At 45.8% G+C, this 26,422-nt stretch overlaps 7 non-coding genes and 1 pseudogene across 7 annotated transcripts; 4 read left to right on the plus strand and 4 right to left on the minus strand.

The window, feature by feature from the left end:
• The first annotated feature begins 342 nt into the window (after nt 1-342).
• trnas-gcu (transfer RNA serine (anticodon GCU)) lies at nt 343-424 on the plus strand. The gene has a single exon. It is a non-coding gene; the product is annotated as a tRNA-Ser (tRNA).
• Nucleotides 425-3,716: 3,292 nt separating this feature from the next.
• On the minus strand, nt 3,717-3,789 carry trnav-uac (transfer RNA valine (anticodon UAC)). Its single transcript has one exon. It is a non-coding gene; the product is annotated as a tRNA-Val (tRNA).
• A 7,938-nt stretch (nt 3,790-11,727) lies between these two features.
• trnai-uau (transfer RNA isoleucine (anticodon UAU)) lies at nt 11,728-11,821 on the plus strand. The gene is made up of 2 exons: nt 11,728-11,765; nt 11,786-11,821. It is a non-coding gene; the product is annotated as a tRNA-Ile (tRNA).
• Nucleotides 11,822-13,514: 1,693 nt separating this feature from the next.
• On the plus strand, nt 13,515-13,587 carry trnav-cac (transfer RNA valine (anticodon CAC)). Its single transcript has one exon. It is a non-coding gene; the product is annotated as a tRNA-Val (tRNA).
• A 5,366-nt stretch (nt 13,588-18,953) lies between these two features.
• On the minus strand, nt 18,954-19,049 carry LOC140208838 (U6 spliceosomal RNA; annotated as a pseudogene).
• Nucleotides 19,050-22,097: 3,048 nt separating this feature from the next.
• Nucleotides 22,098-22,169, minus strand: trnae-cuc (transfer RNA glutamic acid (anticodon CUC)). The gene has a single exon. It is a non-coding gene; the product is annotated as a tRNA-Glu (tRNA).
• Nucleotides 22,170-24,701: 2,532 nt separating this feature from the next.
• On the minus strand, nt 24,702-24,794 carry trnar-ucg (transfer RNA arginine (anticodon UCG)). The gene is made up of 2 exons: nt 24,758-24,794; nt 24,702-24,737 (listed from the first exon to the last, which is right to left on the minus strand). It is a non-coding gene; the product is annotated as a tRNA-Arg (tRNA).
• An 872-nt stretch (nt 24,795-25,666) lies between these two features.
• On the plus strand, nt 25,667-25,748 carry trnas-gcu (transfer RNA serine (anticodon GCU)). Its single transcript has one exon. It is a non-coding gene; the product is annotated as a tRNA-Ser (tRNA).
• Nucleotides 25,749-26,422: the final 674 nt, after the last annotated feature.

Genomic DNA, 26,422 nt, shown 5'->3' on the forward strand with positions numbered 1-26,422 from the left:
AATTTGATAAACAAGTTACTAGACGTTTACTAAATTCGATATAATTTTATCTCACTGCACTACCCAAAACACACTATTTCTTAGAGCTACAGCGCACGGAATCGATCAATTTGGCATAGCACGGCGGTGGTGTCTGAAATGCCAATAATAGCTAGTTCTGTTTTTCCCTATGGTTAGCACCTATCTCACTAAGTCTTTCTTCCCAATATCCAGAAATTCTGGTAAGCATCACAGGCAAAGTAAATATAAATGGTATCTGAAAACAAATATTTCGAACATAAGAGGAGTTTCTAAGTGCTGTGAAGAAATTCAGAATTTTGTAACACAAGAGACAGAAGAACAGACGAGGTGGCCGAGAGGTTAAGGCGATGGACTGCTAATCCATTGTGCTTTGCACGCATGGGTTCGAATCCCATCCTCGTCGTGACCTCTTTATGTGAGGGGCCATCTGTTCAACTATTACTGTACTTTAAAGCTTCCAAGTCTCCAATATTTGCCAGATAGTTTGCTTTGTGAGTCATGAAAAATAATGTTCACAATTGGAATTTGTCTCCAAATTTGGTCATTTGGAGAGGAATTAGGCCATTCCGCCCATCGGGTCTGCTTTGCCGTTCCAGCATGGCTGATATACTATCCCTTTCAACCCTATTCTCCTGCCTTCTCCTCGTCACATGTGACCCCCTTACTGATCATGAAACTGTTAATATATCGAATGACGTGGCCTCCACAGCTATCTGTAGCAATAAATTCCACAAATTCACAACCATCAGGCTACAGAAATCTCTCCTTACCCCAGTTCGAAAATGACTTCCTTATATTCTAGGTTAGTTCCCTCTATTTTTAGACTTCTCCACGACAAGAAGCATCCTCTCCATGTCCACTATCTCCAGGCCTTTCATTATTCGATAAGTTTCAACGGGATACCCGCGTCATTCTCCGAAACTACAGCAAGTGTAGTCCCAAAGTCATTAAACGCTCTGCATATTTCGCCTTGTAATTCCCAGGATCATTCTGGCGAATGTCTCCTGGGCGCTTTCCAATGCCAGCACACCCGCTTTTGGTTAAGAAACACACGCTGCTCAATATATTCCAACTGCGGTCTGACCAATGCCTTACAAAGACTCAGCATTACATCCTTGTTTTCCTTTTCCAGTTCTCTCGAAATGTAAACTGTCACTGCGTTTCCCTTCGTTAATACTGAGCCAACCTGCAAGTTGATCTTTCGGGAATCCTGTACCAGGTCTCCCGCTTCCTTCTACACATCTGTTTTCTGAACATGCTCGCCGTTTAGAAAATAGACCACGCCTTTATAGCTTCTGCCTAAGTGAATGACCATACACTTCCCAATATAATTTTACATCTCTCTCCTAATCAGTTCAGTTCCTTCTGCCAAGGTCCTGCTGATCAATACTCACACAACATAACCATCAACCTATATTTATACCGTTTGCAAACTGGCCAGAAAACTATCAATCCCCTTATTCAGATTATTGACATATAACGTGAAAATAAGTGGTCCAAACAACTACTGGTCACCGGCAGCCGACAAGAAAAACGCTCCACTTAATTCCACTCGCTGCCTCCGGCCATTCAGCCAATCTTCGATCCATGCTAGTATAACTCCCGTAAGACCATCGGCTCTCCTCTTGTTAAGAAACCTCAAGAGTTGCACCCTGTGACATTCCTTCTGATTTTCTAGGCCAGCAACATCCACTGACCCTTCTCCATTTATCCTGTCTGTTATTTCCTCGAGGAATTCCAACAGATTTGTCAAGCTAAATTTCCCCTGAGGAACACCATGCTGACTTTGCCCTATTTTAATATGTGCCTCGAAGTGCCCCGAAACTTCATCCTTAATAATGGACAACATCGTCCTAAACACGGAAGAAGACTAACGGGCCTAACATTTCCTGTAACACAGATAAAAGTTGCTGGTGAACGCAGCAGGCCAGGCAGCATCTCTAGGAAGAGGTGCAGTCGACGTTTCAGGCCGAGACCCTTCGTCAGGACTAACTGAAGGAAGAGCTAGTAAGAGATTTGAAAGTGGGAGGGGGAGAGGGAGATCCAAAATCATAGGAGAAGACAGGAGGTGGAGGGATGGAGCCAAGAGCTGGACAGGTGATTGGCAAAAGAGATATGAGAGGATAATGGGACAGGAGGCCTAGGCAGAAAGAAAAGGGGGATTGGGGGAAACAGAGGATGGGCAAGGAGTACAGTGAGGGGGACAGAGGGAGAAAAAGGAGAGTGAGAGAAAGAATGTGTGTATAAAAATAAATAACGGATGGGGTTAGAGGGGGAGATGGAGTATTAGCGGAAGTTAGAGAAGTCAATGTTCATGCCATTAGGTTGGAGGCTTCACGGACAGAATATAAGGTGTTGTTCCTCCAACCTGAGTGTGGCTTCATCTTGACAGTAGAGGAGGGCGTCGATAGACATATCGGAATGGGAATGGGATGTGGAATTAAAATGTGTGGCTGAATGGGAATGGGAATAAAATTTCTTGTCTTTTGTTTCTCTCCCTTTAAAGAGTGGAGAGACATTTCCAATTTTCCAGTTCTCCTGAACTGTTCCAAAGTCTGCTGCTCCTTGAACGATCAGTACAAATGCGCCTACAGGGGAAAATGTGTGAATGTCACTATAAGTTGCGATGTTTATCAGTTTCCCCATTCAGCCTCCGTCTCTTCGCAACGATGAAGGGCGGATGGAGGTGCATGCGGATATTCTGAACTGGGAGTTGAGCGCACAGATCCCGAAGCAGGTGATTTTCAAACCTTCCTGCAGAACACGCGTCAGAAACGTTTAAACACAGCGCGGTGTCGATTAATACTCGAGTGTACCGAACTGATATCAAAGACAGATCGAGCGGAGTATGTTCTCGTCATCCGATTCCGGAGACAGCAGAAGAGCGGCACAACGTCCGGACCGAGTAAGTGAAATGCATCAACCGCGGCCACGCAGGCGAGGAATCTACAAGTAAAACACAAACTGAAGGAATTTCCATACAGCGCATGAATACTGTGGGCGGCACCGATTAAACCGCGATTTCCTCACCCATCTGTCTCTTTACTTCCGATGTACAGTTTTATGTTTTCTCCCTTCCATTCTGCTGATACCTCCGGATACATTTTAACTGACATTTCTGCAACTTCAGTGATACATATTTCATATCGACTGTGGGCAGATTGGAACATCAGTGGTAAGTCCGCCATCAAGACATTGAATAATGTACTTAACAGTGGCCGGTTTGATGAGGATAACTGACCCTTATGTTTTAATAATGTAATAGAGGTAACAGGGTGCCGAGGGAACATCGGGAGCTATGTGTTGAGTCACAGGGCAAAGTGTATACCGAAATATAAACTTATTCGTGACGTTAACGACGAAGGAAAGAAAAAACATCACTGGTTAATTACTCATCTGCATGCACGCGTGGGATATTCCGTAAGTAGTTACATGTTGCATCAATACTCAGCAAGACCGACATATTAAAATATAGTGACTATAACTCTATACCGATATACGATCTCGCATCATCATCTTGTCTCGAAACAAAACGGTTCCCAATTCCCTTGCTCTGTAGATTATGCACGAGATTTTTGACCATTCCTTTTCAATTTCCCGCAGGGGTATTCCCATGATAATAAATGTAAATACGAACGTAAAAGTTTGCGGGATCTTTGAGATCACATGCCTCCTAAATCCTGGAGCCTAAAGAGTGTTTCTGTCCAGGATTGAACTGGAGACCTTTCGCGTGTAAAGCGAACGTGATAACCACTACACCACAGAAACGCTGCCAGGAGCTCAATGTTCTACGCTATTGAGCACTGACCAGACACCCTGCACCTCCGACTCTCTACTTATTCATCCTGCTCTTAAGGACAATTTTTTTCTGCCCGCAAGCAATAGAAAACGAAATTTTGCCCACTCTTCGTTCCCACTTCAGGAACAAGGGCCAACTTTATAGGGCATATTTATTAAATTCACGACGAATTTGCTGTGATGTTTTGGTCAGGGCGCAACATCCAACAACACCCGACCGTACCTCTTCCTAGAGATGCTGCCTGGCCTGCTGCGTTCACCAACAACTTTTATGTGTGTTGCAACAAAAAACGTATCGGCCGCTGCAGTGTCCTTCAGTCACCACATGGTGGCTCCCCGCCTCTCAAGGATAATTCAGCTGTAATTTTGACATTTCTCGCTGTAGATTAGTTCTTCGCCAGTCTTCGCCAATCTTCCGTTCTCGTCACTCTCGCCAGAACGTTAATTGAAGGAAATAATTCATAGACAACGGAAATAGTGAAAACAAGAGGAAATAGCATCTGTAGAGTCAGAAACCAATGTCTTTAGCCCCGCCTAGTGCACAAGCGAGCTATTACTAAACACACAATCACACTAATGTTTCATTAATTCCATCTTAATCTTCATTTTCCAATCTGTTCCGTCGTATCTGAACCAGACCCACTCATCTGCGGATAATTAAACAACCTCTTTTGGATGGAAAATTATATTAATCACAATAACCATCAGGAAGCGAGCCCCGTGTAACAGGAGAGCGGGAATGTGAGCATTTTACAGCAGCGCTGAGTCGGTCACATCAGAGGTCGCAGGTCACAGAGAGCCTGAAGGATCTGATAATCGGCATGTCAGTAGATTTGGTGGAGGGCTCCATTCTTTAACAGCAGCTTGGTGAAGCAAGTCAGAAATCGGATTACACTGGACATGGAAGAACTGATTTATAATTCTGTTCCAGAATGGAATCGTCTCAACTGCAGGTTTCAATAGTTTAGTGTGAAAAGTAACCAAGGAATTGCCCATTTCCGGACCTTTTAGTTTTCATTCCCTGCGCTCACCTTGTACTGTAACAACAGCCGCAATGACATGGATAATTCCTCCAGTTTAACCCCATGTCAGGGTGCTGGAAGGTGGAGTTTGATACTGTCCTCCAAGCATTTGCGGCGCGGCGCGTATGCTGGGTACATCGCATGTCGCGCGGTTTCACTGGGTAACTGATAGCTTGCATATCGGCCGGGACTCTACCTTTGATTTAATGTCATGTACAGCAGGAACAAATCCATGCGGGGTTTTATCGGGATTATGGACAGTATATTGTTTTAATTTACGCTGGCAGATCAGTGCACGTATTTATTACGTGAGTGAAACGTGGATGTGACTCCGTTCAATGCAGAGGTAATTTTAGCAACGTGGATAAACTGTAATGGTGTTTCTATCGCATGTTTCAATGAGGGGCGGACTTTGGTGGGCAGAGAGATTCTCTCCTCGACCTGTTCTTTTACGCTGGGTTAACCTATGTAAAGAACAGATTGGCTTCAATGATGAGAGCTCCGGCCAGTCTGCTTGGAGAGTGGATGGTCAGCTCTTTCCAAAATTAATTACAACATGAGGACTCCACTTGTAAAAAACAATCTACGTTCAATTTAGTGACACAATCTTAGCCACTGTTTTACTGCGCTGGGGTGGAAGGAGAATCGATGTACGGGATCATCAGGGGTATGAGAGATTTCTGTTACAACTGTAGGTTGGTGAATGTCGGTTGCGACCATCCGCCCAACGACAGCTTCTCGAAAAAGCACAGGGGGACATTCGAGCCGTGGCTGTGTTATGATTCGAAGCCCCTTCACTTTAAAGACTGGAGACAGAAACCTCTCGGCTACACTACCCGTGAGCAGATTACATGATGATCTGAAATTGATTGCACACGGTTCATGTATTGAAGTTCCCAACAGAAAAAAAAAAAACACGCATGGAAAGCAGTGAAAACCAGCTGGAAAAGTGACAGGTAGGGGCAGTTGTCAGCAAGAGGGATAGATGGGGCGGGGGGGGGGGGGGGTGGTGGTGGCAGGGTGAGCGCAAATGGAAATTATGAAGTAAGGTAACCCGAATATAACGTTCTGAGGGTCACCTGTGATCGTAAAAAGTAGGTCCTGTGTCTCTGGGAATCATTTTGTGTCTTAAGACTGCCAATGCGAGTAATATTTGCATTTGGTCTGCCACGTGGGAATTAATGGAGACTTAGTTTGCTTTCTTCGGGTTGCTGGTCCGAGGTGTTCGAGGGCGGTAGTGTAGACAGCGTCTGTGAAGGCCGTCCACTGTTCCTCAACGCTGGTCCTGTCATCCTGTGGTGTGTCTGGCAGTCTGCCTTCAAGGTCATCGACGAGTTCTTCTGCAACCCTACTGCTTTTCAGCTTGGAGACATTCAGCCTCTTTGCAATCTTCTACCCTTGGGGTCTTCTCATGGGCAGAATACGAAGCCTGAACTTGGACACGATGAGGCGGTGGTCGGTCCAGCAGTCGGCACCACACATGGCTCTCGTCACTCTGACACCCATCCTGTCCCTCTTCCTGCTGATGATGTAGTCAATCAGATGCCAGTGCTTCGAGCGTGGGTGCATCCATGACGTCTTCTTACGGGTCGGTAGGCGGAACAGGGTGTTGGTGATGACAAGGTCGTGTGTGGCACATGTCTTGAGGAGCAGAAGGCCGTTGTTGTTACACTTACCAGTGCCGTGTCTTCCAATGATCCTTCCCAGGTTTGGTAGTCTGTCCCTACTCTGGCATTGAAGTCCCCGAGAACGATGAGCTTCTCTGACTGTGGGATTGCTGAGATGAGGGCGTCGAGTTCTTCATAGAACTTGTCTTTAATGTCATCTGGGTTGGTGATGGTGGGAGCGTAGGCACTAATCAGCGTAGCACTCTTCTTGTTTGCAAGTGGGAGCTGAAGTGTCATCAGGCGGTCGTTGATGCTCTCTGGGTGCTTGGTGAGTTTACGGGCGAGGTTAGAATTGATGGCAAATCCCATGCCTGCTTCTCGTCGTTCAGCGCTGCTGCGACCGCTCCAGAAGAACCTGTATTCACCAAGACTGGTTTGATGAGAATGATGAAGAAATACAGGCACTACTAACGGAGAAACATCAACATTACAGAGCGCATCAGAAAGACCCCACGTCGCTAGCCAAGAAAGATGCCTTTACCAACGCAAGAAGAAAGGTGCAGAAAAAACTTCGCGAGATGCAGGACAGCTGGTTCAGCAAGAAGGCCGATGAAATCCAGGGCTATGCAGACAGCCACGACATAAAGCGCTTCTACGATGCGCTTAAGGCTGTATACGGATCCCGATCCTCCGGCTCCTCACCTCTCCTCAACGCAGATGAGACGCAGCTGCTGACAGAGAAGAAGCAGATTCTGGATCGGTGGGCTGAGCACTTTAACAACGTCCTTAACCGCCCTGCCGACATCAACGACGAGGCCATTGCCCGCCTGCCCCAGGTAGAGATCAACAAGAACCTCGACACTTTCCCCACAGTAGATGAAGTCAGGAAGGCAGTGAAGCAACTCTCCTGTGGCAAAGTGCCAGGACCCGATATAATCCCTGCTGAGTTATACAAAGCAGGAGGCCTTGTCATGATGCAAAAGCTGACTGTTCTCTTCCAGTCCATGTGGAAAAAGGGACAGGTCCCGCAACAGCTGAAAGATGCCAGCATAGTCCACATTTACAAGAGGAAAGGCAACGACCAGTCTTGCGACAACCAACGAGGCATCTCCCTCTTGTCCATTGCGGGGAAGTTCTGGCCCGCGTCCTGCTCAACCGCGTTCTCCAACATCTTGAGCAAGGTCTGCTCCCAGAAAGCCAGTGCGGCTTCCATGCTGAACTTGGGACGGCGAAAATGATTTTTGCTGCGTGCCAACTCCAGGAAAAATGCCAGGAGCAACACAGCGACCTCTTCGTGACCTTTGTCGATCTAACCAAGGCTTTCGATATGGTCAGCAGAGAAGGCTGGTGGAAGATCATGGAGAAGTTTGGCTGCCCCAGCAAGTTCATCACAATCGTCCGGCAGTTCCACGACGGTATGATGGTGAAAGTTCTGGATGACGGCGACGAGTCGGAGGCCTTCCCAGTGACAAATAGCGTCAAACAAGGCTGCGTTCTTGCCCCGACTCTGTTCAGTATGGTATTCTCTGCCATGCTGACAGATGTCTTCCGTAACTACGAAGAAGGAATCCACGTCAGGTACAGGACTGACGGCAGGTTGTTCAACCTTAGGCGCCTGCAGGCAGTTACAAAGGTGCAAGAGACTGTCATCAGAGACTTCTTGTTTGCTGATGACTGCGCACTCAACACCAGCACAGATCAGGAGATGCAGCGTGAAACGGACTGCTTCTCACAAGCCTGCGACAACTTCGGTCTCACTATCAGCACCAAAAAGACCGAAGTTATGTACCAGCCTGCCCCAGGAAAGCCATACCAGGAGTCGCACATCACGGTGAAGGGCCAGAACCTCCAGGTAGTCGACAACTTCACCTACCTGGGCAGCATACTCTCTCGCGCAGTGAACATAGACGCTGAGATCAACAACAGGATTGCCAAAGCCAGCGCCGCCTTTGGGAGACTCCGTGAGAACGTCTGGGAGCGGAGAGGACTCAGCCTTACCACCAAGCTGAAGGTCCACTGTGCAGTGGTCCTTACCACCCTCCTTTACGCCAGCGAGACCGGGACTGTCTACAGCAGACACGCCAAACAGCTCAACCACTTTCACCTGAGCTGTCTCCGCAGACTCCTCCACATCAGGTGGCAGGACACAGTCCCCGACACGGAAATCCTGGAACGAGCTGGGCTCTGCAGCGTCTACACCCTCCTGCTGAAAGCCCAAGCCAGGTGGGCTGGACATGTGGTCAGAATGCCAGACAGCCGATTGCCTAAGCAGCTGCTTTATGAGAACTGTGTCAGGGCAAGCGCTCAGTCGGGGGGCAGAAGAAACGTTACAAAGACTGCCTCAAAGCGTCCCTCAAAGGCCTGGGTGTCGACATCAACACGTGGGAGACGCTTGCCCTCGACCGTCCAGCTTGGCGCAGAAAGATCACCACAGGAGCCCGTGCAGCTGAAGTCAGGCGCACCATCGAGGCGCAACGAAAGCGTGCTGTGAGCAAGGCCCAAGGAGCATCCACTGCCATGACAGCACCCACCCACTTGTGTCCCACATGTGGGCGAGCCTTCAGGGCCCGGATTGGCCTCATCAGTCACCTCCGGACCCACAGCCACCAATCTCCCATTTGACTTTGAAGCCATGGTCATCTCCGACTACGAAGGACGAACAACAACAACAACAAAGAAGGTTCACCAGATTGATTTCTGGGATGGCAGGAGTTTCATATGATGAAAGACTGGATCGGCTAGGCTTATAGGCTATGAATTTAGAAGATTGAGAGGGGATCTTATTGAAACGTTTAAAATTCTAAAGGGATTGGATAGGCTAGATGTAGGAAGATTGTTGCCGATGTTGGGGAAGTCCAGAATGAGGGGTCACAGTTTGAGGATAAAGTGGAAGCCTTTTAGGAACGAGATGAGGAAAAACTTCTTCACACAGAGAGTAGTGAATCTGTGGAATTCTCTGCCACAGGAAACAGTTCATTGGCTATATGTAAGAGGGACTTAGATAAGGCCCTTGTGGCTAAAGGGTTCGGGGGCACGGAGAGAAGGCAGGTACAGGGGTCTGAGTTGAACGATCAGCCATGATCGTACTGAATGGCGGTGCAGGCTCGAAGGGCCGAATGGCCGACTCCTGCACCTATTTTCTATGTTTCCATGTTTCTATATCAGCTCCATCTAACACGATGGACACAGGTTTAGTGGAAGTGTAGGTTTCAGAGTTTGTCCCGTAATGTGTTGACTTTCTTTGTTCCATTCTGACGTAATGCAATGACGCGACGATTTAATTGGACATTTGCCGGCCGAGGTTACTGCACTTTCATTGTTCACAACGAGAAACATTGTAACAATAAACACACTGAGTTTGGCTGCTCAATCTACGGAATACTTGTCTACGCGGTTGATCCCGAGTTCCCGATTAATGCTGAATCCACTGATATCAGGACTTTAATCTCCGTCTGCGGTGGGGGATATGTGCGTTGATGATCCTGCCGCCTTTTGTTTCCCTCTAGGTTTCATTTCCAACCGAATTAGAAGACGATTTGTATAATTTGATAATAGATGTACCTTTTAACCTGAAGTTATACCCGCTTGAGCTGAAAGCGAAGATCGATAAGGAGGTTCATCGATCAACCTTGCTTTTATAAGATGAAACTTGCTCTTATTAGTCGAAGCCTTAAGTTCAAAAGTGAAGGGGTTATGTTGCAAATTTATAAAACTCTGATTAGGCTATTTCTGGAGTATTTCATACAATTCTCGTCACCCTACTGTAGGAAGGAAGTTCAGGTTTTGAAGAGGTTGAAGAGGAGGTTTACCTGGATGCGGCCGGGTTTAAAGGGTATGTGTGTGTGTATGGAAGGTTGGATTAACATGGTTTGTTTTCTCTGGAGCACCGGGAGCTGAGGGGAGATCTAGTAGATGTTTAGAAGATTATGAGGTGAAGAGTTAGAGTAGACAGGGTGCGTCGGTTTCCCAGGGTTGAAGTAACTAATACCAGATGCCATGCATTGAGGATGGGAGGAGGTAGATTCTGGGGAGATGTCAAGGTCAAGCTTTTTTGATCAGAGTGGTGGATGCCTGGAGTGCACTGCCCGGTACGGTGGTAGAAACAAAAACATTAGAGGCTTTAAAGAGATCAGGATCAGAATTCAGAAAAAGAATCGGTGTGTCGTGAAATTTTGTAGCTTAGCAGCAGCAGTTCAGAGTAATACATAATATCGAAGAAGAAAATAAATAATAATAAATAAGTAAATCAATGATGTTATACGTATATCGAATAGATTAAAAATTGTGTAAAAAAGCAGAAATAATATATATTTGAAAATAGAGGTGGTGTTCATGGGTTCAATGTCCATTTAAGAATCGGATGACAGAGAGGAAGAACCTGTTACTGAATCGCTGAGTGTGTACCTACAGGCTTCTGTGCCTCCTATCTGATGGTAACAGTGAGAAAAGGGCATGTCCTGAGTACTGGAGGTCCTTAATAGTGGACGCTTTCTGAGGTACTTCTCCTTGAAGATGTCCTGGGTACTTCGTAGGCTAGTATCCATGATGGAGAGGAACAAATTTTACAAACCTCTGCAGCTTCTTTCGGTTCTGTGCAGTAGCCCCACTCCCCATACCAGACAGCGATGCAGCCTGTCAGAATGCTTCCCAATGTACATCTATAGAAGCTTTTCAGTGCATTGGTTGACATACCGAATCTCTTCAAACTCCCGATGAAGTACAGACGTTTTCTTGCCTTCTTTAGAACTGCATCGATATGTGACGACCAGGATAAGTCCTCAGAGATCTTGACACCCAGGAACCTGAAAATGCTCACTGTCTCCACTTCTGATCCCTCTATGAGGATTGGAATGTGTTCCTTCGTCTTACCCTTCCTGAAGTCCACACTCAGCTCTTTCGTCTTGTTGATGTTCAGTGCCAGGTTGTTGCTGCGACACCACTCCACTAGTTGGCATATCTCAGTCCCGTAGGCCCTCTCTTCTCCATCTGAGATTCTACCTACAATGTTTGCATCATCAGCAAATTTATAGGCGGTACTTGATGCGCACATTTGATTACTCGATATCCACATGGATGTCAGGAAGATCGAGGGATATGGACATGGTAGGAAGGAGGGATTAGAGTTTGAGTATCTTTGATTTGCTGTTTAGATGCCACGGCAATACACTGTGGGCCGAACGGCCTTTTCACGTATATTCCTGTGCTGTTTGCTCCATGATATTGGAATGTCTTCCAGTTTTCCTTTCCAGATATTTACAACCAAGTGTTTGCAGCGCTGGGCTCTAGTGGCGCAATCGGTTAGCGCGCGGTACTTATATGGCAGTACACGGCGGAGAAATGCCGAGGCTGTGAGTTCCAGCCTCACCTAGAGCACTTGTGATTTTAATGCTTGCAACACCCAGGTGACTGCGCGTTTTTCAAGCTGAGCACCCTGTTTATTACTTGCATTTAACTTCGAAGCGATGCACCTTTGACCTTATTCACTAAAAGGCATGTGCCCGCGGGGCTGCAAACATTCTCCCTGTTTGCTTCTCTCGCTCAACACGCGTAGCCTCACTTCCCTTTGTTGAACGTGCCTGAACAGGCGATTTCTTTGTTGAATCAGGACATCACAAGCCCAACACATTCCTGTCTTCTCAATTCAATTAACCAAACAGTGAAACAACGAACCCGACCTTTCCTGAAGCCATGCCTCAGAAACGCTGTAATTGCACCTCGCCTTGGTTCGCTGTGCTGTCGATTAAGCTCAATGTTTACTTACTACGGCGAGTTGTTTCAGGTCCACGCGAACAAAAGAGATATTAATCATGGCCTCAATGGCCAGAAATGGTATCGAGATGATGATATCTCTATCCCTCTCTCCCAACATGAAGCTCCACTATTTCAGGACAGAATTATAAAATAATTCTCACATGTCCTGTGTTCACTAAGCCTCTGTGAAAGAGAGGACACCTCCCCCGATTCTACTGACATGCTGAGATTCCGTTTCCAATGGTCAGATCCCTCTAGCTGCAATGCGATCCCTCCACTGCGACCTTTGATTTGGTCTATTTGCCTGAAAGTTGTTGTTCCCAATATAAATTTCCTTCACAATCGGTCGTATAACTGGCCTTTCATGTCTTTGTCTGGTTGCGATCCGACGGATTAGATTGGAACATGATCATCAGTGAGATATCAGTGTGATGGTGTGTCTGGTGTTAGTGTGGATTCAGTGTGACGATTGGCCGTGATTCATTACTCTACAGCTGGTATCATCTCACTGAGAAATTCTGTCACATCTAAACCTTTTAAACAGAGGAATTGCCGATGAATATCAGTGAAATTTAAGTTGCCTGTGACAACAGCCGTGTTAATATAAGCAGCTGCGCAAAATCTATCTTCCGATCTGTCACTGTCTGTGTGTGTTGTTTTCGTTTTGGTGATGGGAGTGTGTGTGTGTATTCTTTTTCTCCCTCTCCTTTTTCTCCCTCTGTCCCTCTCACTATACCCTTCGCCCATGGGCTTCACCCTCCCCCTTTCCTTTCTCCCTGGGCCTCCTGTCCCATGATCCTCTCATACCCCTTTACCAATCACGTGTCCAGCTCTTGGCACCATCCCTCCCCCTCCTGTCTTCTCCTATCATTTTGGATCTCCCCCTCCCCCTCCCACTTTCAAATCTCTTACTAACTCTTCCTTCAGTTAGTCCTGACGAAGGGTCTCGGCCTGAAACGTCGACTGTACCTCTTCCTAGAGATGCTGCCTGGCCTGCTGCGTTCACCAGCAACTTTTATGTGTGTTGCTCGAAATTCCAACATCTACAGATTTCCTCGTGTTTGCTGTTTGAATTCCTTGCTGTATATAAGCAACATAGTTCAGTTACCTGTTACATGTCGCGCCCTGACCAGCACCCCACAGGAAATTGTTAATGCATGTAACCGTATATGTCACATAAATGTAATAATTGTCACTGAAAGCGAAGAGGAACGGTGGGTAATGACTTGTTCTTATTGCTGTATTGCAGAGCAGGGTGGGGAGGGGGTGCCTCGGGTCATTGCTCAAAGGCGCAGAGTATTGAGCGCTCTGCACAGTTTCTGTGGTGTAGTGGTTATCACGTTCGCTTCACACGCGAAAGGTCCCCAGTTCAATCCTGGGCAGAAACATCGTTTGGGCTCCAGTGTTTGGGATGAACTTGAAACTGAACTTTTCAGTTCGTGTTCAGGTTTACTGTCGTGGGCATCCAGGGTGTAAGTACATGAACATCCGCTTTTCCAGCAGTAGCACATTGTATTTCAAACCTGACAATGGTAAAGTAAAGAAAGAAAAAATAATAAAAATGATATATAATTTCCAGGAAAACATAAACGGATTTAAACATAAGTAGGTTCGTGGATGACGTAGACGGAGCAACGGGAGAATTAGCGGTTCGAAGCTATTGTCGCAGAGCGGAGGATGTGTTCTGGTGTCACCGGAGCGGACATCTCAAATGTTCCCATCCAGACAAACATCAGGAGCAAATACCGTGTCCTGCAAAATTTCAAAACTACTTTAAGATGTTAAATCGCTCCACATCCTTCCTGTAGTCAGGTGACCAGAACTAAGCACAGTACCCTAAGTAGGGTCTGACCAGGGTCCTATCCAAGACTATCCCTATTACATTTTCTGCACAAAGAAGTAATATTTGCCATTCTCCCATCCTCCCGTACTACTTCTGTGGACAGTGATGATGCAAATGTCATGTCCAAAAGCGCTGCAACATCTTCGCTCGCTTTCTATAATTACCTGGATTACATAGCTTCCAGCACCGGGAAATGGTTTATATTCATGTATTCCCAGCTTCTAGGTCGTAATTCTAAGTGTCTACATGCCTCAGCTCACCTGCATTTTTTCGCTGTATCCACATTCATCAAGGTCTCACTGACTGGTGAATCCCGAAGCAAAGTATCAAAGTGTCACTGCCTCCTTGGACTACAAGCAAGTTTCCTCTTTTATCTCTGATCTCTCCCACTCTCTCTCGTTATCCTCCTGTTTTTCACCTATCTTAATGCGGCTCTCTCATGCCTTCTCATACCTCCTTTTAATTTTTCTAAGTCGATTGTTAAATCCCTCCTGGCTGCATTGTGACTTTCCATAGCACTGTCTGATCCTTTCTTCCAAAACCTTAAGTATATTTATTTCTTTTTCTTGAAGAGGTGTTCCATATCTCTTATCAACCAGAGTTACTTTACGGAGCCATCCGATCCCCACCTCAATGAAAGGAGCTAATACTGAATCCCAATCAATGCTGCATTAACGATCTCCATATTTCTCTTGTGCATTTGAAGGTACAAATCGCTTCCCAAAATCGGCTCCAACGTTCCTACCCAATAGTATCAATTAAGTGCATTCCATATTGTCTGCTGCTATCCCAGTGTAAGGTATGTCGAATCGCTGTGCTCTATCCATCTGAACTGCTGACACGCGGAGAGATCAGTTACCTGATCCATTTCACTTTCTGGTGATCCTAGCACAGGATCGACTGTTCACTAGTCCACCTGCCCGCTACTTGTACCAATTCTTCTGCCTGTACACAACTGAGAAATTCTGTCACATCTAAACCTTTTAAACAGAGGAATTGCCGATGAATATCAGTGAAATTTAAGTTGCCTGTGACAACAGCCGTGTTAATATAAGCAGCTGTGCAAAATCTATCTTCCGATCTGTCACTGTCTGTGTGTGTTGTTTTCGTTTTGGTGATGGGAGCTCTGTACACAATACTCTCAAACGAGTGTTTGTTCCCTTCCTACTTCTGAGTTCCACTCACAGTCCATTAACATACAATCGCACCACATTGTCCCCGCTTTCCGCGCTGTGCTACTATGAAGCTCCCCCTTTGTTTAAAAGGCTTTCCCTTTACTCTCTTTTACCAGACGATGAGCATTTTGAAACACCTGAACCTGTAGAAGTACGGAAATCATTCCTTCCCTTGTAATTGAATTGACTTTATTTCTTACGTCCTTCACATACATGAGGAATAAAAAAAAATCTTTAGGTTACGTTTCTGTTTAAATGTGCAATGTGCCGTCCTAGTAATTTATAATAATTTATAATAAATGGAACAGGCAATGGAACATAGAAAAACATTCAAACCAGCGTGAGTTAGTCAGTTTAATGGTCTGGTGGATGAAGCTGTCCCGGAGACTGTTGGTCCTGGCTTTTATGCTGCGGTAAGGTTTCCCGGATTATTGTCAGATCTCTGTAATAGTTTGGAATTTATTCATTTCAGGATGACCAGGCACATGATTGTTTGAATTTATGACGTACTTGCCAAACCTACTGAATTTTAAACTGCTTTATTCAAAAACTTCGCTGAATTGGAATTGGAGTTGGCGTTTTCTACACAGAAGGCCATTTAACGTAAACACATATTTCATTTCATCCTTCAGCTGTTGTCTGAATTTCCTTCGTGTCAGTGTGAAGATACCAGTATTGGTGAACACACTAAGAATTTGAAACATTAATCCAGTTTGCTGCAGTATATATACCGGGGAACTGAAATATCTGTCCTGGTAATAGTAATTTTCCACTTGCCATTTCAGAGAATGAGCTATATAGGGCATCCAAAATAATATGAAATTAGTTGAAATTGCAAACAATAGGATCATCGATTTTCTGCGGTTTTCCACCTCGGTATCTTTCTGTTTATCGCTGCTCTTCCGAAGCCCTCTGCGGGCTCTATTTGCCGCAATTATATGTCTTACTGTTAACCCATTGAAGATAAGAATTAAGCCGATTGGTAGCAACGGTGTTAAAATGCTCTCTCGTAATTCGAGTCCTTTCCACACGGGTGAAGTAGTGTATTCATGTGTGAAGGAGCAACGTCACGGGATGTTGTCAATGATGACGTAAGGTTCAAGAGCAAAGTAAAACGGGACACATCTCCCGCAGCTCACTATAACCACGGTCACCATGATGACCGTTGCTGTTCTCTCAGTGCAGTATCGGTCCCGCAGTTTTCCACAACATATTGCGATGAAACGGTCGAATGTGAAACTGACCGTAAACCACACAGAACAGTCTCTCGTCACACCAAATAATACATTTGTCAGAGCGCATACAGGAGTGATCAGCAGGGATCTGGAATAAATGTAGATATTGTTGGTCCGGTCCACTAAAGCGAAAACTATAACCACTATCAGATCCGTTGTTGCCGTTCCAACCAGGTAACGGGTGATACATTTGGACTCTTTCCCGGAGATAGGATCACAATCGCCGTTAAATTAACTACAAGAAATTTGGAGAGAGAGAAACAGATTTATTTTATCCCATTCAGCGGAGCACATTCGCTTCTGACATTGAGGGCGGGACACCAGCTCGGCAGGTGAAATGGAGTATACCTTATTGAACGGGGAGATAGGATCATTCTTTTCTGTCGCTTCTTCCAGTCATTTCGAGTCATTTGAACAAGAAGGTCACAGTAACAGCTGATGACACGTGTCACAATAAAACACGTTGTACGTATGTTCTTCTGAGCATATAAGAGAGATCTGGAGCAATGTTCCAGGGACCTTTGGTAATAAAAAGTTACCCGCCCAGAGGAATTTAGCTGCGGTTTACGGACGGATTGATGAGCGTTCATGTCCGGATTAGCAGAGAGTGGGTTGTTGATGTTTTGACTGTGACAGGTCTACTGCAGGGATTGGTGTTAGTCCCATTGCTATTTATCATGTATGTTACTGACTCAGATGTCGATGTAGAAAACTGAATCAGAAGAATTACGGACGACCCTAAGGTTGGGGGCGCTGTTCCGGCCAGGAACTCCATCCAAGCTTGCAGCTTGATGTCAGCTGGCTTGAAAACTGGCAGATGGCATTTAATACAGACAGTGTGCGACGGTCTGCGTTGTGAAGAACGGTGCAACGGGTTTCGACGCACATATTGAATATGTGGACTTTAGTGCGCAGTATTTAAAAAGAGACAAGGCGATACAGATTGATAACTCCAGGAAAGCGGCGTCACGGGCAAATCGGGTCGTATTGAGCTCGAATCAGAGAGGCCTTCACAATCAGATCACTGAGTACACGAATCAGGACGTTTTGTTGAAGCTGTACAACACGTTGGTGAGACCGTACATAGAATATCGTGGGCTGTTCTGGCCATCTACTTACAGTTTTGAAATATCAATAAACTTCAAAGAGTGCAGCGATAATTTGAAAGGAAGAGATGGGGAAATGAACAGTGTGAATGCATGCAGATCTTCCCCATCCAGGGTCAATACTATAGAGAGGGTGTGTGGATACTGAAGAGAGAGAGAGATAGAGAGTGCATAGGAGATTTACAAGGATGTTGCCTGGATTGGAGGGCGTACCTTAGGAGAACCGGTTGAGTGTGCTTGGCCTTTCCTCCTCGTACTGACGGAGAATGAGAGGTGACTTGACAGAGATGTACAAGATGAAGAGAGGCATTGATCGTGTGAATAGTCAGAGTTTTTTTTGTCCCCAGGTTAACACAAGGGGGATATAGTTTTAAGGTGCTTGGAAATAGGTACAGAGAGGATACCAGAGGTACGTTTTTCACACGGAGAATGGTGAGTGCCTGGAAAGCACTGCCGGCGGCGGTGGTGGAAGCGAGTACAATAGGGTCTTTGAAGAGCCCTTTAGACAAGTACATTGAGCTTAGAAAACCAGAGGGCTATGCGCTAGGGAAAGTCTAAGGAGTTTTTAGAGTAGGTTACATATTCGGCACAACATTGTGGACCGGAAGGTCTGTAATATGATGTAGATTTCTATATTCTATGTCATATCCTTTGAGAACATCTACAACTAAAGGTCATGGCTTGGGGAGAAAGTTGAAATATGCAAGAAGTATATGTAATAGAATTTATTCACTCAGAGGGTCTAGCGAGCGTGGAAGGAACTCCAAGCGTAACTGATAGATGCGGATTCAATTGTATCATTTTAGTGGAGGTTGTGTAGGGACGTGTATGAGAGAGGGACGGAGGGTGCAGAAAAATGGAGCGAGGCGGAAGATCACAGAGGGATGGCCTAGATTGAATGAAGAACCTATTTTCTATGGTAATAATCTGCGACTTCATGACTATCTCTGTCCCATTTCTCCATTCAGTGTCTTCTCATTTTCCACTTCGTCACCAATCTAAGTATGTGCAGAATAGAGGGCGTGTTCAAGCTGACCTTTCAATCTCATTTCCTTCTGCTTTTGTAGTACAAACTATTGCGTGCCTATTGTGAAACTGGTACCGAAGAGCGGCCCTCGGCTTATTAGATAACCGAAACTCTCACCACTCTGCTTCCAGTGTGGAACTTGTACCAATGTGTGGCCCTCGGTTGCCGGAGAAAGTCTCATGTCTGTATCTATCTTGGAACTGGTATCGATGTGCGGCCCACATGGGCAGAGGAGGGATGCTACATGCAATAGAACAGCAATGGTATGCGCCAGGAATAACACCAGTCATTGCTGAGGTTGTGAAAAGATGTGCCATCTGTCAGCAAAATACTAAGGCCCCAGGTCCGGCCACAGACGACCATATGCCTATGCCTGAGTTCACTTTTGAGAATTTGCGTGTCATCCTTGCGCAGGGGCCATGCTAATCTTCTCTGTATCGTACTATAGCTGCAAAGAATTGAAACCATCTCATGTGTGGGCTGACTATCTTAGGCAACAGTACAATAGATGGGTTTAATGCTCTCAACCGAGAACTGACAGAGCTGCCGCTGTATGCTCAACAGACTCGCTATGCCGTTGACTATGAACTTGCCCAACAAGGAGGGGTCTGTGCCATAGCAGGAGATAAATCTATCACCCATGTCAGGGACGAGTGGTATATTATTTCCTATGCTATAGGTGAAATATGTGATTACATAGATGGCTTCACGCAGGGGCCGGCGGGCTGCTGGGACTGGCTTACTGGCTGGTTCTCCAGCTGGAGGTTGTGAATCATCCATGGAGTTATAATAATTGTAGTGTTATGTCTTCTCGGGTGCTGTGTATGTGGAGCATTAAGGCCGTGTTGTAACCCGTGGATCAAACATATTGTAAATCCTTTAGGCACCCCAGTAGTTCCCCAGGTGATGGGGTCCATAGCCATCGAAGAGCATTGACTGGGGGAGAAAGTGTATCCGAGAAGGGACTGTCCCTTCCCTGAAGGATACGAACCCTCTTTTCAGGCCGAGGAAGAAAACAACGTACTAGGATGTTAATCTGGAAGACAGATCAACAAGGAGGGACTTGTGGAGGAATTTTCAAGCGTCAAAGGGTTAAAATCGACTAAATGATATAAATGTCTGAAGCTTGTGAAAGGCGAGAGTTGGGGGCGGGGGGGGCGGTGGAATGGGTGAAACCAGACGCACCAGTCTATCCCTGTTTTTGTAATTCTTTATCACACATTAGCATATTTCTGCTGGAGCGGCTTCCTTATCGTGATCAAAGGGCAACAGAATGTATTGTGTGTCTGCACTAATGTCAAGTATCAGGAATTGACTGTGAGTGTTGTCCTTTAATGTTGATTTAAACCCCAAGGCCTGCATCCTACAATGGACCGTGCTGTGATCATGAGTGCGTGAACAACTGATAACTAACCGATAACCCCTGCTTGTAGAGCTTACTGATATGTACTCAACTGTATCAATGAAGCTGTACTTGAAGCTGTTTCCGGAACTCTGACACCCCGCTCTTAGGGCAGGGTTTCCCGTGATATCACGAATAAAGATTGGTTGAAGCGATCTCCTCCGTGTCTGAGTGCAGTTCCTAATATTTGTCCGACAAGGAAGAACCTCTATTCCCCTCAGTCTCAGCATTATCGGCAATTTACTTCTCAACCTGCAGTTTGGGAGTCCGAATATAACTCTTGACTGTTGCTCTCACATTTCATGTGCCGTACAGTTAATATCATTACTATCTTTTCTCTATTCTTTTTATAACTGTCTTTTCTTCAATATTTTACCTATATATTTATTGATCCGTATACTCGTCTATAGATTTGCTAAATATGTCTGCAGAAAATAAAGGATCTCAGGTTGTATGTTTTATGTACTTTGATAATAATTGTTACTTTGAACTTTCAACATTAATCTATTGTTTTTATTGTGCTTCTGACGACCCTGGGTTGGAAAACTCCCTGCACAGCGTGAATAAACATTTTAAATCGACCCCGTTGTTCTGAAACTGACTCAACATCCAGCATTTCCCTTCAGTTCAATTTCTGAAGTCTCAGCCGCATCTGCACACATTTTCCTTTATGAAATCTACTGTATTTTTTATTGATATAATCCCCTGGATTAACAATGAAATGATAACCTGCTCCGACAGGCTCAACATCTTCCGTACTGAGAATTCTACCCTGATTGTTACACGGTAACGTGGAACTCTCCTCAGTGTGGGGATATCGCTGGTCACGGATGTACGAAGGATATTAAGTGCCTGTGATGAGGCTCTCGATGATTACCCATGGGATGATGTGAGGCAAGGAATTTAAACGAAGCTGGAGCACAAGGAAGCTTAATTCAGAATTGGGTAGAATTACGGCAGCAAAATGGAGTACAGAGGGACTGATTAGATGAAGCAATCATGTTTTCCATGATCTGGTGACCCGTCTTGAAGAGAAGCTGTCAACCTTAATTAGAAGGCAACATATTTGCGAGGAAGGTGGTTGCGAGGAGCGTGTAAATAATGTATTTGAATCAGTTTTAGAATGCTTGTGAAAAAGAGTGAGTGAAAAGAAGCACTTCAGTTTGCAGCGAAGTGGAAGTAAGAGTAAAATGTATACTGATTTAGACACATTTTGAATGTAATGTCGAAATTATTTTCAGAAAAGGAACGTAACACTGGAGATCAAATGAAGTATCTGCAGCCGATAGGAAATTTGCTGGGCCAACATCCCCATTCACAGAGAAATAATAAACAGGTGCTGCATATGAAACAGGAGGTTGAATCTGTGGTGATAAAGGCACATGTTCATTTTCATTTCAAGAGGACTAGAATATAAAGCAAGGATGTGATTCAGAGACTTTACAAAGCACTGGTGAGGTCTTGCTTGGAGTATTGTAAGCATTTTTAGTTCCTTTACCTGAGGAAGTATTGCTGAACCTGGAGAGAGTTCCAAGGAGATTCAGAGAAATGATGCTAGGATGGATTGGCTAGTGATAGGAAGAGCGTTTGCTGGCGCCGGGCCCGCATTCGCTGGAATTCAGTAGGTTGCGCGGTGACCTCATTGAAACCTATCGAATGGTGAAAGGCCTTGATAGAGCGGATGTTGAGAGGATGTTTCCTATTGTGGGAGAAAATAAGACCAAAGGACGCAGCCTCGCGATCGGGGACCGTCCTTTTAGAGCAGAGATGAGGAGTGAGTTCTTTACCATAGAGCGGTGAATCTGTTGAATTCGTTGCCACGGGCCCCTGTGGAGTCGAAGTTTTTTTGTATAATTGTCAGAGATCGATAGATTGTTGTTTGATCAGGGCATGAAATGATACAAAAGCAGGAGAATGGGGCTCAGAGGAAATGTCGAAGCAAACCCGATGTGCCCGAGGGCCTAATTCTGCTCCTATATTTTGTGGTTTTATGGTGCTGAATCAGGCCAATGCTGGTTAAGCATAGACAGGAATGGGGTTATAGTGGAAGCAGGCTAATCCACACCATAATTTAAAATTAACACATTAAATTACAGCGGCAATATGTTAATTCCCTAACCGGGAATCGAACCCGGCTCGCGGCGGTGAGAGCGCCGAATCCTAACCACTAGACCACCAGGGAAGCTGATAAAATGCTGCACACAGCAATGGACAACTATCAAATGACAAAATACTTTATACTTCATACTTTATTGTCGCCAAACAATTGATACTAGAACGTACAATCATCTCAGCGATGTTTGATTCTGCACTTCCCGCTCCTTGGATTACAAATCAATAGTAAATATTAAAAACAAAATTATAAATCATAAATAGAAAATAGAAAAATGGAAAGTAAGGTAGTGCAAAAAAAACGAGAGGCAGGTCCGGATATTTGGAGGGTACGGCCCAGATGCGGGTCAATATAAAACAAATCCTATAGATAAATAATAATAATGAGTAAATGTGATAAGTATTGCCACGAATCCACCGCTCAGCATTTTGCAGATCCTTTGTTCATCCAGTGCTTCTGGTTAAGGAACACTCTGGACTCTGAATGAATCTGAGGTAAACATTCGTTCTCCGTGTCTTTATAAAGATTGTGACATTCAGATTCTCTTATGAGACCTGGGTCATTTTTATTTCTGTCTATCGTCTCGAAGCAATTGAGTGGTCGGCCCTACGATCCCGCGACCACATCACTGTTGCCGATACATCTGGTGTCTTCTTCCTAAAGGCTAATTCCGACGCCGTAACCTACGCAAGTGGCCAACGCGCTTTGTGAGCATGCCTCCGCCTGGATGGAGGTAGGAGAAAGAAAAGCAGACGTTCAGAATGCCCGAAATATGGTCTGGCGATGGAATGGTAGGCTTTCCTGGAATGGCGGCGACTCCTGGGCTGGGCGAGGAGCTCCTGGGCTGGGCGAGGAAATCCAGCACAGGATGAGAAGCTCCAGCACAGAACGTGGCTCTTGGAGTAGATTTGGCTCTGTTCTTGGACTCGGCTTGATTAGGCTCTTACGTACAGAGCCGGGGCCCTCCTTGGAGCGCAGGGCCGGGATCCTCCTAGGACGCAGGGCAGGGACCTTTCCAGGGCGCAGGGCCGGGACACTTTTAAGGTGCAGGCCGGAACACTTCTAGGACACAATGCACGGGCCCTTCCAGGACGCAGGGCCGGGACACTTCTAGAACGCAGGGGCGGGTCCCTTCTAAGACGCAGGGCCGGGACCCTTCCAGGACGCAGTGCCGGGATAACTGTCGAGGATACTTGCCGAGGTGACTGCCGAGGAAACCGCCGAGGTAACTGTGAGGGTTTCAGACGGGGAGGGTAAGGGAACAATCCAGCAGCCAATCTTTGGTTTCCAGAGGTATTTATGTGCCAGCCCAAAACGAGAATCAGGTGCCTCACTTAAGGCACTCAATGGAACAAGGGAAAACAGGAAAACCCGGAATAAGCATCAATGAACCGGACTGTGAACGGGAATGCGGATTTCACGGACTGGACCATAACAGGTACATGGACTGTTTTACTTAGCCAACGAAATGGGAGACATATCTGGACTCATGCGAGTGTCCATGGCTACCCATTGAATTTGAAGTTAGTAGGAGGAACCGAAGCAGAAACTGTTGAGGTGAGGACCGGTTCTGCCAGACGGAGGATGGTGATAATAGAGGGGAACTGGTTGGTTCTTTCCTTGAGAAATGTGGAGATTTTTAAGGCCTTTTAATACGGGGACTGGACGTCCATAGAGAAAATGAGACCGTCATAGCCAGGGAACTGGAATTTAGTGAGTCGATCAAGAGCTCGGGAAGGTTCGCGAATGCAGGTGGGAAGGGACTGAGTATGGGGCATAGGACGGACTGGAGCTATGAGAACGCAGGATCAGTGGGGCAGGAGTAGGCTGAGACAATGAGCCTACCTGGACAATCAGATTTGTGAATCGAGTCGGAGGTAGAGCGAGCAGTTCAGGGCAATGGAACCATGAGTTTTGTACAGTGAATGCAGGTTCTCCAGAGTTGATGACGTCAGTGATAATGTCGGAGACAGTTCTGTGATCGTCCGCACCCCGGAGACAGATCTGTGATCGTCCGCAGTCGGGATTATTCAAGGTGTAGGGATGAAGATGTGTCTGAGAGTTCCCGCTTTGTCTCAGCAAGGTAGAGGTCAGTCCGCCACTCTACAACAGCAGCACTTTGTCTGCGTGATTGAAGGTAAATTTGGGGATGGGGGTTAGATTTGGGAGGGCAGCGTATTCAGAGGGGGTCCTGATGCTGAGGCGGTTGATGTCTAGTTGGCAATTAGTGATGAAGATATCCCAGAACAGGCAGAGGACCAGCACGCTGAGTCCAAGAAGAGGAGGAGGGTTGGAGACAGGAGAATGTACCATCACTGCTGGGTGGTGAATCCTCGCCGATAAGGTGTGCTCAGAGACGGAGCTCAATGGGAAATAAACTTCACCTTCCCAGCAGCACCTCCTGAGCGTCTGAGAAGCTCCAACCAATTGTTTATGAAAGTGTCTGCAGAAATACCACATAATATTATATGTTGTGAAGACGAGCATTACGTTTTCACCGAGGGTGCAGTACTCCGGTTAATCCCCACGCAGAATTGAGACAAGCAGTTGGCTGCAGGGAGTGAGAGACAGAATGGAACCGAAACCGCCAGGTTTTCAAAACGACCGTGGCAGGACTCGAACTTGCAATCTTCTGATAACTTCCACCATGTCAAGCACCGAAGTCAGACGCCTTATCCATTAGGCCACACGGCCGTATTTTGTGAGAAAGGGAACATGCTGAATGCTGCAAGGAGTTTCCACCTGTTAAGTGGTTTCCTGACCGAGCTAAAGGTACACGCAAGCAGTGATTTCATCCCAGGTGAACATTCGACCTGTTGTCAATATCTCTCCATGCATTCCTGCTTTGGGCTGTACAATATTTAGTTTCTGTCACACAGAAAGGAATTCTCAAAGGTACATGCCACGGTCTTTTTCAGCGGCATATTCTGGGATTGGAATCAGTGAAATGGTCCACCACATTCAAAACATTATTGATAGAGTGAACTCGATTTCTTTTCAGGTATTCAGCCGTTGGTTTGGTATTCCCGAACCGAGTAGCCATGTGTATGTGTCGGCTAAGCGTTAGGGTGTTCGGATCTGCGGCTGCGCACAGCCGGGCGTGCCGTCAGCGCGTCATAATATGGTAGCTATCGGGTTATTGCATTTGCCCAAAACAGGGAAAATCGTCATTCTCGAACCAGATGGCAAATTCCTATAATATCTGTTTACTTGAAATCAAGCAATATGATAACCCCGCTATTGAAATTTTATTTAATTCGACATAAATTTATCCCATTTTACAACTCAAAACATTCACAGTTTCTCCGAGTTACAGAGCACGGATTCGATAGGTATGCCACAGCACGTCCATGGGGTCCAAAGTGCGTAAAATACCTATTTCCATGTTTCCTGTGGTTGGCACATATCTCTCTAAACTGTCCTTATCCAAACTCAATGAATTCTGGTAAGCACGGCGAGCAAAGTAATTCGGCCTAGAATCTGAACACACATGGGTGGGCCTAAAGCAGAAGTTTTAAATGCTGTGAAGAAAATCAGAACTTCGGAGTACTAGAGAGGGAAGAGCAGACGAGGTGGCCGAGAGGTTAAGGCGATGGACTGCTAATCCATTGTGCTCTGCACGCGTGGGTTCGAATCCCATCCTCGTCGCGACATGTTAATCGGGGGGACCACTTTTGAAACTGTCACTTTAAAACATCCAAGCCTCCAAATTTTGTCACAGGGACGCCAGGCGGTTTGTTATGTGAGTCATGAAAAGCGATATTCATCATTAATTTATCACCAAATTTGGCCTCAATACCACAAGATATAGGAGCAAAATTAGGCTATTCGGCTCACCGATCTCCGCCATTGCATCACGGCTGACTCCTCACCTTCAGTATTGTGAACAGTTTTGGGTGCCTCATCTTAGAAAATATGGGCTAGCACTGGAGAGAGTCTAGAGGACGTTCACAAGGATGATTGATGACTCCGGGACTGTACTCGCTGGAATTCAGAAGGATGAGAGGGGGATCTAATTGAAACTATTCGAATGTTGAAAGAACTAGACAGAGTAGATGTGGAAAGGATGATTCCCATGGTAGGGGAGTCTAGGAAAAGGGGGCACAGCGTCAGGATAGAGGGGCGCCCTTTCAAAACAGAGATGCGTAGAGATTTATTTAGTCAAATGGTGGTAAATTTGTGGAATTTATTACCACATCCAGTTGTGGAGGCCAGGTCGCTGGGCGTATTTAAGCCAGAGTTTGGTAGGTTTTTGACTAGACATGGCACCAAATGTTATGAGGAGAGGGCTGGGAACTAGAGTTCATGAGGAAAGAAAAAAA

This window comes from Mobula birostris, chromosome 13, assembly GCF_030028105.1.
Source record: "Mobula birostris isolate sMobBir1 chromosome 13, sMobBir1.hap1, whole genome shotgun sequence".
Taxonomy (NCBI): Eukaryota; Metazoa; Chordata; class Chondrichthyes; order Myliobatiformes; family Myliobatidae; genus Mobula; species Mobula birostris.